Below are 10,801 nucleotides of genomic sequence, written 5' to 3' on the forward strand. Positions count from 1 at the left end.
GTCACAGCGAAAAATGAATGGATCTCTCAGGCAAGCTCTGGTCTTATTAAGGGGGTTTCAGAAATTCAAAAAACAGCAGCACAGGCATTGGACGAGACCCTTAGCGTGACGTCACAAGAGTGAGCTGATTGGACAGACGAGGATCAGCTCACTCCTGTTTGAAATTTTGGCGGCTGCGCGGAAAAAACGATTCTTCGTGGTTGTGAGTCTTCGTCTTCTCCTACGTTTTGCCGGCACTGTATTCTCTTCGGCGTGTCTTCGGCACGAACAAAAAAACGGCCTCTTCGTGCTCGTTTACATGTTCGCCCGAAGACGAATGCGCAAGTCTAATAAAAACCAGAAGCCAAAATGAAAAAGCTATGAACCTTATCTTTATTAGAAACGTGGGTATCAACCAAACTCGAAGATACATTATCCCTCATGTCCATAGTAACATCCTCAACACCAATGTTATCAACAGCCGTAAAGTTTTTAATACCTAAAACTTTACTTGATTTCTTCCGCTGGTCATAAGTCATGAGATGAGGCCAACTTTACTCTCCCTCTTGCACCACTTTCTGAATAGTCATCCGACCCATTTTTTGACACATTAGCAATATTTGTTGAGCTACCGCTCTCTAGATGTTGTACAAGATTCCCAGCTGTGGCGAATACTAAAAAGGGCATTGAGCTCCTGGCTCCGAATAGTCAGTATTCCTAAAGCTGACATTTTTCATTCTTAGCTCTCCCTATTGAGGGGGGTCTTATGTCCGAATGCCAGTCATAATCAATAATAAGGTCATAATCCATTTTGTCATGCTGTAATTTGTGCCGTTTTTTTATTGTTGCTAATTCCTCATTAAATGGGTTCATATGTTTGTACAACTTGTTATCCGACACAAGGAATTTTGCATCTGCAACCCTGGTGTGTAACTGTGATTATAATGTTTCAATTTCCAATTGTACAACCATATGTTGTGTTTTATCAGCAAGTAGTTGGCGCATCAAGGAAAGCTAACATTGTAAGAGAGTATTATTCTGAGTCGCTATAAACTGTGTCTGAAACATAAAACAGGGTACTTTTTCACCCTAAGTCCAAAAGGCTTTCAAAATCAATTGTCTGATTGCTCACACCACCAAAATCATAAGCCCCCTGTGCTGCTGTAACTCCATCATCAACGCGATCTGGGGGTTCACGTAATAAGGATATGTATCCACGTTAAAGGCTGTTGCGGTGAAGGTTAGCAATCCCTAAATTCCATAAGCGTAGGGGGAGAAAGCACTGGTGCCTGGTGGGATTGGGCTATTTGTGTTTTCTCCCCCTCATATTAGAGTATTCTATGAGTAGTATAATATCCTTTTACTAAAAATCACTTACCTGAGGTAAAAGCTGTAGCTCTGCAGCCTCCCTCTTCCTTCATGGTTTAATGATTCTTGCCACTTATTTGCTGATTGAAGCTGACAATCGGTGGCACCAAAGTGCTCGTGTTAAAATCAATGGGCGCACTTTCAATGGTGGTAGGTCAGGTGCAATGAGATGTGTTCAGCCAAACACTTGTCTTGCACAGAAAGGAGCTGGGAATGGGCAAAGGGGCAAATGCATATGGGGGATTTTTTACAATGTACTTGCAAAAGGGACATAATGAAAATGAAAAGGGAGCTCTCAGCTATTATTTGCACTAGCCATCTTGCCCAGTAGCTGACAATACCACATACCACCGATTGAGTGCTGCAGCATGCTAGACAGCAGCTGGGTATACTGGGCCGCATGGAACACGGATATAAAAATATAGCGTATAGCCATGCAAATCCAGACATTGACCATACACATCATCAGGCCTTAAAGTGCCAGTGCTCCTATGTTATTGCCAATCCAGACCTGGCTGGAGTGTCCCTTTAAGTGAGGATAATATTGATTACTCCTCCAAACTTTTACATCCCACTCCCCCTACTATCTCCACTTAGTACTTAACTATTCCACGCTTTTCTGGTTCAAATTCCATCCAACAACCTGTGTACCCTAATTGGCCTTGTATCACCCAATCCCAGCTTCTATGTGAAGGGATGAGCTATGTAGAATACTTTGTTTCTATTTCTACATATGCTACAAATTTACTGATGGATAATAATACAAATGCCTCTGCAACATTACAAATACACATGCTAAATCACCTCAGCTATTTTGAGTTTGGAACTCCAAAGCTAGAAATACTTCCTATCCTTAGCTCTGCAAAATTAAAGAGATGCTAAATTTAGCATGAGGTGAGTGATACATGGTAACATAACCACACATGTAAAGGATTGAATGTGAAAACTACCTCTTAGTAATGTCGCTTTTAGAACAAACAAAAATAGAACACAAACAATATATTTATGAAGAGGAGTTGCCAAACAATATTCTAAATTGAACATTTCATGAAAACCAATATGACGTTCCTGCTGATTATTCCATATTATTCAATTGCTTTTTATAATTATGATGTCACCTAGGTATTGGGTAAACAATACAAATTAGAATGCTGTAACTATGGATTCTCCCTTGCACGGTGTAGAGTTCTCAATGGTTCATAAGTAGCCATAATGAGCAAAGTGTAGATTCAAATAGAAGATTACTAACACGAGGTTTCATGCACTTGAAATTTTACATAGTCATTTGATGATACACAGTGTTGCTCATCCTTCACTAGCAACTAATATACCGTATTGGCTCGAATATAGGCCGCACTTTTTCCCCCCACTTTAAGTCTTTAAAGTGGGGGTGCGGCCTATATTCGGGATCTAGCGCCTGACGCCCGGGACATGCAGTCCCGGGCTCCGGGCAGGGTTAGGATACAGATGCCCCGCAGCGGTGCAGGGGACCTGCATCCTACTCCCCGATACGCTTAGACAGCCTCCCCTGCCAGCACTTTCCACGGGGGGGGGGGGTGCCGGCACGGGAGGTTGTCTAAGCGCATCGTGTGGATGGTCACCGGCTGCGGAGGTTGTTTACCCGCATCGCCGCAGCCGGTGACCGTCCGCACGATGCGTTTTACCTCTGCCCCCAAGACTTACCAGAGGAGACTCCCGGGTGTCTTGCGGGGCCGGCAGGGGACATCTACGCAATACGCGTATACAACTTCCGGTGCCAGCACATCAGCTGAGTGCCGGCACCGGAAGTTGTGTACGCGTATTGCGTAGATGTCCCCCGCCGGCCCCGCAAGACACCCGGGAGTCTCCTCTGGTAAGTCGGGGGGGGTTGAGTGGCAGCATATCTCGGGGGGGGGAGGACAGTGGCAGCATATCTCGAGGGGGGAGGAGGACAGTGGCAGCATATCTCGGAGGGGAGGACAGTGGCAGCATATCTCGGGGGGGGAGACAGAGTGGCAGCATATCTCGGGGGGGGGGGGAGACAGAGTGGCAGCATGTTTTTTTGGTGCTTTTTTAAAGAAAAAAACTTTTCTTTAAAAAAGCACCAAACTTTTAGGGGGCGGCCTATATCCGAGCCAATACGGTATTTAAACTATATTATATATTGAAATCTATCTATACTATAGGACTAAAGTATGTGGCCCCTATATCATTACACCTATATGACATCCCATTCCAAAAAAATAAGTGGATTCATAAGGTGTTAACCTCCACTTTTCTGGGAAAGCCTACCACACAATTTTATGTCTGTGGGAATTTTTGCCTATTCATCCAGTAGAGCATTTGTGAAGTCAGGCCCAGATGTTGGACAAGAAGCTCTGGCTCACAATTAACATTCCAATTCATCTCAAAGGTGTTCAATGGGGTTAAAGTCAGGGCTCTCCTAGGTCACTCAAATTCATTCTAGAACCAGAAAAGGTCTTCCCCAAACTGGTGCCACAAGGTTGGAAGCATACAAGTGTCTACAAATGTCTTTGTATTCTGTAGCATTAGCATTACCCTTCACTGTAAGAGTCCTAGAGCCATGTGGTCTTTCTTGTTTGCACTGTTACTTTAAATTTAGACTGTAATTTTAAAGCAATCCCCTGAATGGTGTGAATTGTAAGCTAGAAACATGTGAATCTTTAATGATTGGAGCAGTCAAGCAGTGGAAGGGAAACATTTTATTTCACCTCAAGGAATCATTTAAGCATGCTTGATTCATAATCTAAGTGAATAGAACTCGCACATTTCTAGTTAACCAAACAGAAACAATGTAAAAGGTGCAATGCCAAGTAATAGGATTCAGCCACAACAGCCCTGGGCCTCTTTACTGCTGTGAAACTATTAGTGAAAGCCTCTGTTTATGCCAGAAACACTTGCAGATTACCAGCTGTGATTCATTTTCTAAGCATAGAAATAGGAAATAGTAATATAAAAGCCCTTGTTTCTTTTTTATCTTGAGATTGTGCTGGTATATTACCCTAAACGAATGTCATAATGTCCACCATTCTCACAGTTGTAATAATCTGCATGTGGTGTACGCTGGTATATGTCATCTAGGATGGGGGGTCAAGAGGACAGTAGTCCCTGTGCCACATTACTAGGGGTAGTTCACCCTATTGGGTGGTCAGCCTCCTCTAGTGGACCACTGTTCAATTGAATGGTAGGAAATATCTAATTTGCTATTATCCCACTAACCCTATGTTTCCCTGCATCAGAAGCCCTGAAGCATGCAGCCAATACTTTCTTCCCTGCCTCCAACTGCTACAGCAAACCAACGAATGCAGAGTAAGGGATTGTTAAAGGAGCCACAACCAATTTATTCTATTTACACAGCTTACACGTGCGTTTTTGTGTTTTTGCCAGCACTGCAACCAGGTGATGGCGGCTCCAGACCCCAGTTACCGTGCCCTGTTCCTGATCCTGCTGACTGCCCTCGCATTGCTGACGATTGGCTCGTTTTGTCCTTACATTGTCTGACCTGTTGCTGACCATTAGCCTGCTTATCAGCTGTGCTTCTGTTCCAGTCTCTCTGGTACCTTGTCTTCAGTATTTAACTGAACCTGGTGTGCAAGTGCATGGTCAAGGTGGTTTTCTACTGGAAGCTCCCAACCTGCTTTTGCATTCCAGGTATGTCTGGGCTGGTGTTTTCACACCACAATCTAATTTCACTTACCTGCAGACTCTTAATTAAATATAATCTCACAATCTCATTGCTGAAAATGAAGGCAACTACTGGAAAACAGAGGTCATTGTTGTATGTCCTTGGGCTTAATTTTCAAAAATATGGTCACATTTGCTTCAATATCTAATTGATTAAGACAGGCAGGTGTTGTAATGATAAGTATAAATTATAATTTTTGCATAGAAGATAGGGGCAGCAACAGGTTTACACTGGGCGCTCCCCATTAAGCTTGACCCAGGATGGCAGCCAAGACACCACCCCTGCCCTCTGCCACTATCCTTACTGCTGAGCTCTGGAATATGATGTCTGGAATATGCTACTGCACAGGGAATATAATAATAAATATATAATAAATATAATTGACACATCTTTAGTACAACATGATGGCCTTTTATAGTACATCATTATGTTAAACTCATTGCATGGACTCCTTTTCATAACCATATAGCTTGTAACACTCCAAGCAATGATATGAAACTCCCAAACATACTACTATAGAATTAAATTAATACTAGATACATTACATCAAGTGGATATGATGTTGCATATGCTCACCTTAAAACGAGAACTGTTGGCTTCTAGCTACCTTTAGCTCAAGTGCAAATGGGCTGGTATTTATACATTATGACAGGCTCAAAGGCCTGCAGGCTGTGTCTTGCTGTTTCTACATTTATTGCAACCGACTACAGCGTTATGACATCAAAGAGCAGAAGATCTGATACTGAACGTGGCTTAAGGCAAAATGAACCCAATACCAGTTGTATGTTTTGAGAATCACCTATTTTGAAAAGCTAATAACTGTAACTGTTTCTACTATTTAGTGACTAATTGCAGCTTTCTGTAAAATGGCATAGAATACTGTCACACTCTATTCCAAAAAAGTATCTATTTCAATATAAACAGTTCCTTTATTTTATAATCCCTCTTGAGCTACAGCAAAACAGAAATAGTGTGAGACCCTGACTGATAATATTGTTGGATTTTCTCTAATTACATTGGGTGAGTTGAAAAGGGAGAAAGGGGAAATGTAGAATTTATAAATCCTTACATTGTACATGATGCCAAGAGCTAAAATATGGTGAACATTTGTGCCATGGGCATAAGCAACCTTGTTCACCTATAAATAGAGGCAACTGGATCAACATAGGGAAAAAAAGCTGGTGGATAACGTGGACTATCAAACTAGGAGGGCTAAGAAATGTAAAAAATGCTCCAGGGGTTTAGATATAACTCAGCGCCCTGGGGCAGATACATGACCCAGAAGGAGGGCCAGCAAAAAAGAACATTTTAGAAAGTGTAACCAGGTGAAGGGACCCTTTGCTGCCAAACCCAGGGAATGCTGGCACTTTCTGGCCCAAGGTAAAGCAAAGCAGACCCATCAGCCTCTTGGCCCTCCCCAGTAACATACACACTGGTATACATACTTCAACACACATACCCACTCATGCTACACACATTTCCATTAACACACACGCTTACATATACACACTCATGTTAACCCCTTAAGGACCGGGCTCATTTTTCGTTTTGTACCCTGTGGGACCGAGGCTGTTTTGACACTTTTGTGGTGCTTGTGTTCAGCTGTAATTTTCTCCTCACCCATTTAGTGTACCCACATAAGTTATATATTGTTTTTTTCAGGACAAGATGGGCTTTCTTCAGATACCATTATTTTGATCGTATCATCTTATTTACTATAAAAAAAAATAAAAAAACATGGTGAAAAATTGAAAAAAAAACACATTTTATGACTTTTATTTGAAAAATCTTTTACTCACCTAAAAAAGCAAGTAAAAAAACTAGCTAAATAGATTCTACTACTTGTCCTGAGTTTAGAAATACCCAATGTTTTTATGTTTTTTTGCTGTTTTTTGTAAGTTATAGGGCAATAAGTACAAGCAGCGTTTTATGATTTCCAAATCTTTTTTAACAAATCTGGTCAGTCTGCCTCCCTCTCCTCTTTGGAACATCTTTGAAGCCGGTTAACTCAATTTAACCCATTCAAACCATATATTTTTGAAAACAAGACACCCCAGGGTATTCCAAATGCTGTTATTTTAACCCTTTCCATGCACCAATTATACAACTACACTTTGTCAAACTTTGTAATAGTAATTTTTTTTATTTTTTTTTCCACACAAATTGTACTTTAGTTATAGATATACAGGTGCTGGTATATGTCACTGTCAAACAACACCCCAATATGTGTTCAGCAACATCTCCTGAGTACAGCGATACCCCACATGCATGGGTTTGTCAGATTGTTTGGCTGGTAAAAGGCTACTTTTGGGGCATGCGTAATTCAGGTGGTCATTTGGTCATTGTGCCTCCCTCTCCTCTTTGGAATATCTTTGAAGCCGGTTAACTCAATTTAACCCATTCAAACCATATATTTTTGAAAACTAGACACCCCAGGGTATTCCAAATGCTGTTATTTTAACCCTTTCCATGCACCAATTATAGAACTACACTTTGTCAAACTTTGTAATAGTAATTTTTTTTATTTTTTTTTCACACAAATTGTACTTTAGTTATAGATATACAGGTCCTGGTATATGCCACTGTCAAACAACATGCCAATGTGTGTTCAGGAACATCTCCTGAGTGCAGTGATACCCGACATGTATGGGTTTGTCGGGTTGTTTCAGATTTAAAATGCCACATTTGGGAAGTGCGCTTTTTTTTGCCATTTTGGTCAGTCTGTACCTATGCCCTATCTTTGAGCTAGGCCACTCCAATTTACCCCATCAGCCATTTTTTTTATATATTAGACACCCCTTGGGTATTTGAAGTGCTTTTATTTTAACTCTTTGTTGAGATTTTTGAGAAATTTTAGCACTTGCTCAAAATAATAAACTTTATTTTTTAATTTAATTTTATTTTTTTAATACTTTTTTTATATTTTTTTTTACACATTTTGCTGGTACTGGATGGTTCATCTAGTGACATCACTGCATAATTATTTTTAAATGTTAGCACATTTTTTTAAAAAATTTTTTTCCATTTTTTATTTTTTTTGAATATTTTACTAATCACATAGTGATTAGAAAGCTGGGCTCCATTGACTTGCATGGTTGAATGCAGTACCTGTATTCAACCAGCAAGTGGAGCCAGTTCTCTAGAGGGTCTGGAGACCCTCTAGCGAACTTTTTCGTCTTTATTGTTTTATTTCCCGGGCCGCCGCCATCTTGCTTGATGGCGAAGATCACCGGCAGCGGCGGCTGTGACCGCTCTCCGGAGCGGTCACAGCCCACCCAGAGGTAAGTGTTTGGTGTCGCTGGATGCCTCCTGATCGAGGCATTCCAGCGACACCATTTAAGTTTAGGAGGCGATCGTTGATCGCCTCCTAAACGCTTTTAAAACGGGCGTCCGCCGCCATACAATGTATGGCGGCTGTTGACGCCCCGGGAAGGGGCCAGACATGGCCCCCGATGCCGATCTCGGCCTTGCTGAATGCCTCGACATCGAGGCATTGCAGCAAGGCCGTTTAAGCGAAGAAAGTGATCCTTTATCACTTTCTAAGCTTATTTAATTTTTTGACGGTTCAGGACCGTCAAAGGTCATTTAGTGACCTTCTTGTTATGACGGTCCTGAACCGGCAAAGGTCGCGAAGGGGTTAACACCCACTTCCTCCAACATACACACACTTACACACCCGCGCTAACACACATACACACTCATGCTAACACAAATGCACTGTCCCTCTCTAACTCATACATACATACATACGTACATAATACATACCATCTCTCTCACTCTTTCCCTGCATCCCCCTTCCTCTGTTACCGACTTTCTAATTCACCCGCTCTCTGCCTCCTCTTACGCCCTTACATTCCCAGGGGCTTTTAGCTGCTTGCACAGTGTAGCATCACGTTACATGACCCTGCTACATTCCCACCTCCATGGGTATTTAAGAATTTTGCAGCGGCCTAGGGGGAAATTTCCCCTCCCCAGCCAAAATACACGTAGGGGTTTAGTGTGGTGATTCGGTTACAAAAAAAATCTAAATCAAAATATGCTATTTTCGACACATATAAAACAAAATATATACAAAGCGTACATGAGTGTGTACGAGTACAGTACATATTACACACTAATTTATATTTTTACTGTTTTAATAGTGCTCCAGCATATCGTTCCATCATAATACAAATAATGCTTTTTTGCCATAATTTTCCTATGTAATGTTATCCGGTGAAATCCATGCTTATTTCTTAAGCCAGATGCTTTTCATTTTCTCGATGAGCCTGGTTTGTGTGCTTTACTTTAAGTCATACACCTGCTCCCCAGGAATCACTGCACAATACTACAGTTGCCCTTTTCTTTACGCACCTGGCTGGCTAATTAAAGTTTTCCTGTTTTAATTATAGTTGAAGAATTAGGATGGGGTGCGGGAAATTTCTGCGACAGACGTCTGGAAAAAATTTGCTGTTTATCATAGCATAATATACTGTTACTTCTGGCAATGTAAGCTTAAATGGAAAATGTCCCATCAGGTATTTTGGCCTCAATTAACTTAATTTTCTTCCCTCAGAATTAGTTTTGCTTTTTCTCTGACATTGACATCTTTTGCTGTTATGACATATGAATATGTCAATATTTGGGCTTTGTGGTTAACTTCATCAGATGCTCAAAATGCTGCCTCTTTTATGAGTATTTGCATTATCAGTAAACAAATTAGTTCAACTTGGTAAATTGGTGGAGCTTATCATTGTCCGTATCTCTATCTGCTAAATGAGTCTATCAAGTTATATAAATGATATCTGTAATTGTGAGGTGAGGTAACATTTGAGACCCTCCTGAGCAGGAATTTAGTCTTTGTCTAATCAAGGCCAGGTCTCCAGCCACCCCAACCTTTCCAAGGCCTGAAAGCAGAAAATGCAATAAAGCGTCAGAAAAAGCAGTAGCAGGAAGAAGGAGGTCGTTCTGCTACTTAAGATATCTCTGGTCAGAACTCATCTAGAGTATTGTGTACAGTTCTGGAGACCCTTATCTCTAGAAAGGTATTAACATTTTGGAGAGAGTTTAGAGGAGAGCTACCAAAATAGTGAATGGTTTGCATGATAAAAATTATCACGAAAGACAAAGAGATCTTGTCTTTCTCTATAGGCTTTAGAGCATCTGTCACAAAGGGTCTATGTGTGGCCTCCATTGTGTATGCCTTACTGTGGCACAATCCACATACCCAAAGAGGCCTAAGACTTCAGAGCTGAATTTTATTTTCCACTCTGTCCCTGGGCATGATGGTCCCAATGATCATAGCAGAGTAATACAAACACAAATAGCTGCCGACATTCTGTCCTGGGGCAGGATGTGACTGTGACCTAATCAGGGGCAGACTTGTGCCCATATACCTAGCACATGATGTGTTGCCGAGATTTAAAGAGCCTTGTCTTAATTTACTTGCACTTGCCATGTTTCGTTATAGTAAAAAAAAATCCAATATTTTAATATACTAGTCTGGCCCTAAACCTTCCTTACCTCATATAACCCTTCAAATTGCAAAACCTTACATAACTTACATGTACATTATTTTTGTACATTGTGTAGATTTAAAAAAAAAAAAAAAAAAATGTTATTTGATGCAATGCTTACAAGCTCATTTTTATGTCACACTGTAATTGGACTCTATATAGATATATTCACATATTTTTTCCAACTTTAAAGTTAATTTAAGAAAATGGTAAGACTATCGTTTACTACCTGTAGCTCTAGAAAGACTCTCATATTTTTATTTGTGACAAATGT

The sequence above is a fragment of the Sceloporus occidentalis genome, unplaced genomic scaffold (genome assembly GCF_023333645.1).
Source record: "Sceloporus occidentalis isolate IW3139 unplaced genomic scaffold, rSceOcc1.0.p SCAF_37, whole genome shotgun sequence".
NCBI classification, from domain to species: Eukaryota; Metazoa; Chordata; class Lepidosauria; order Squamata; family Phrynosomatidae; genus Sceloporus; species Sceloporus occidentalis.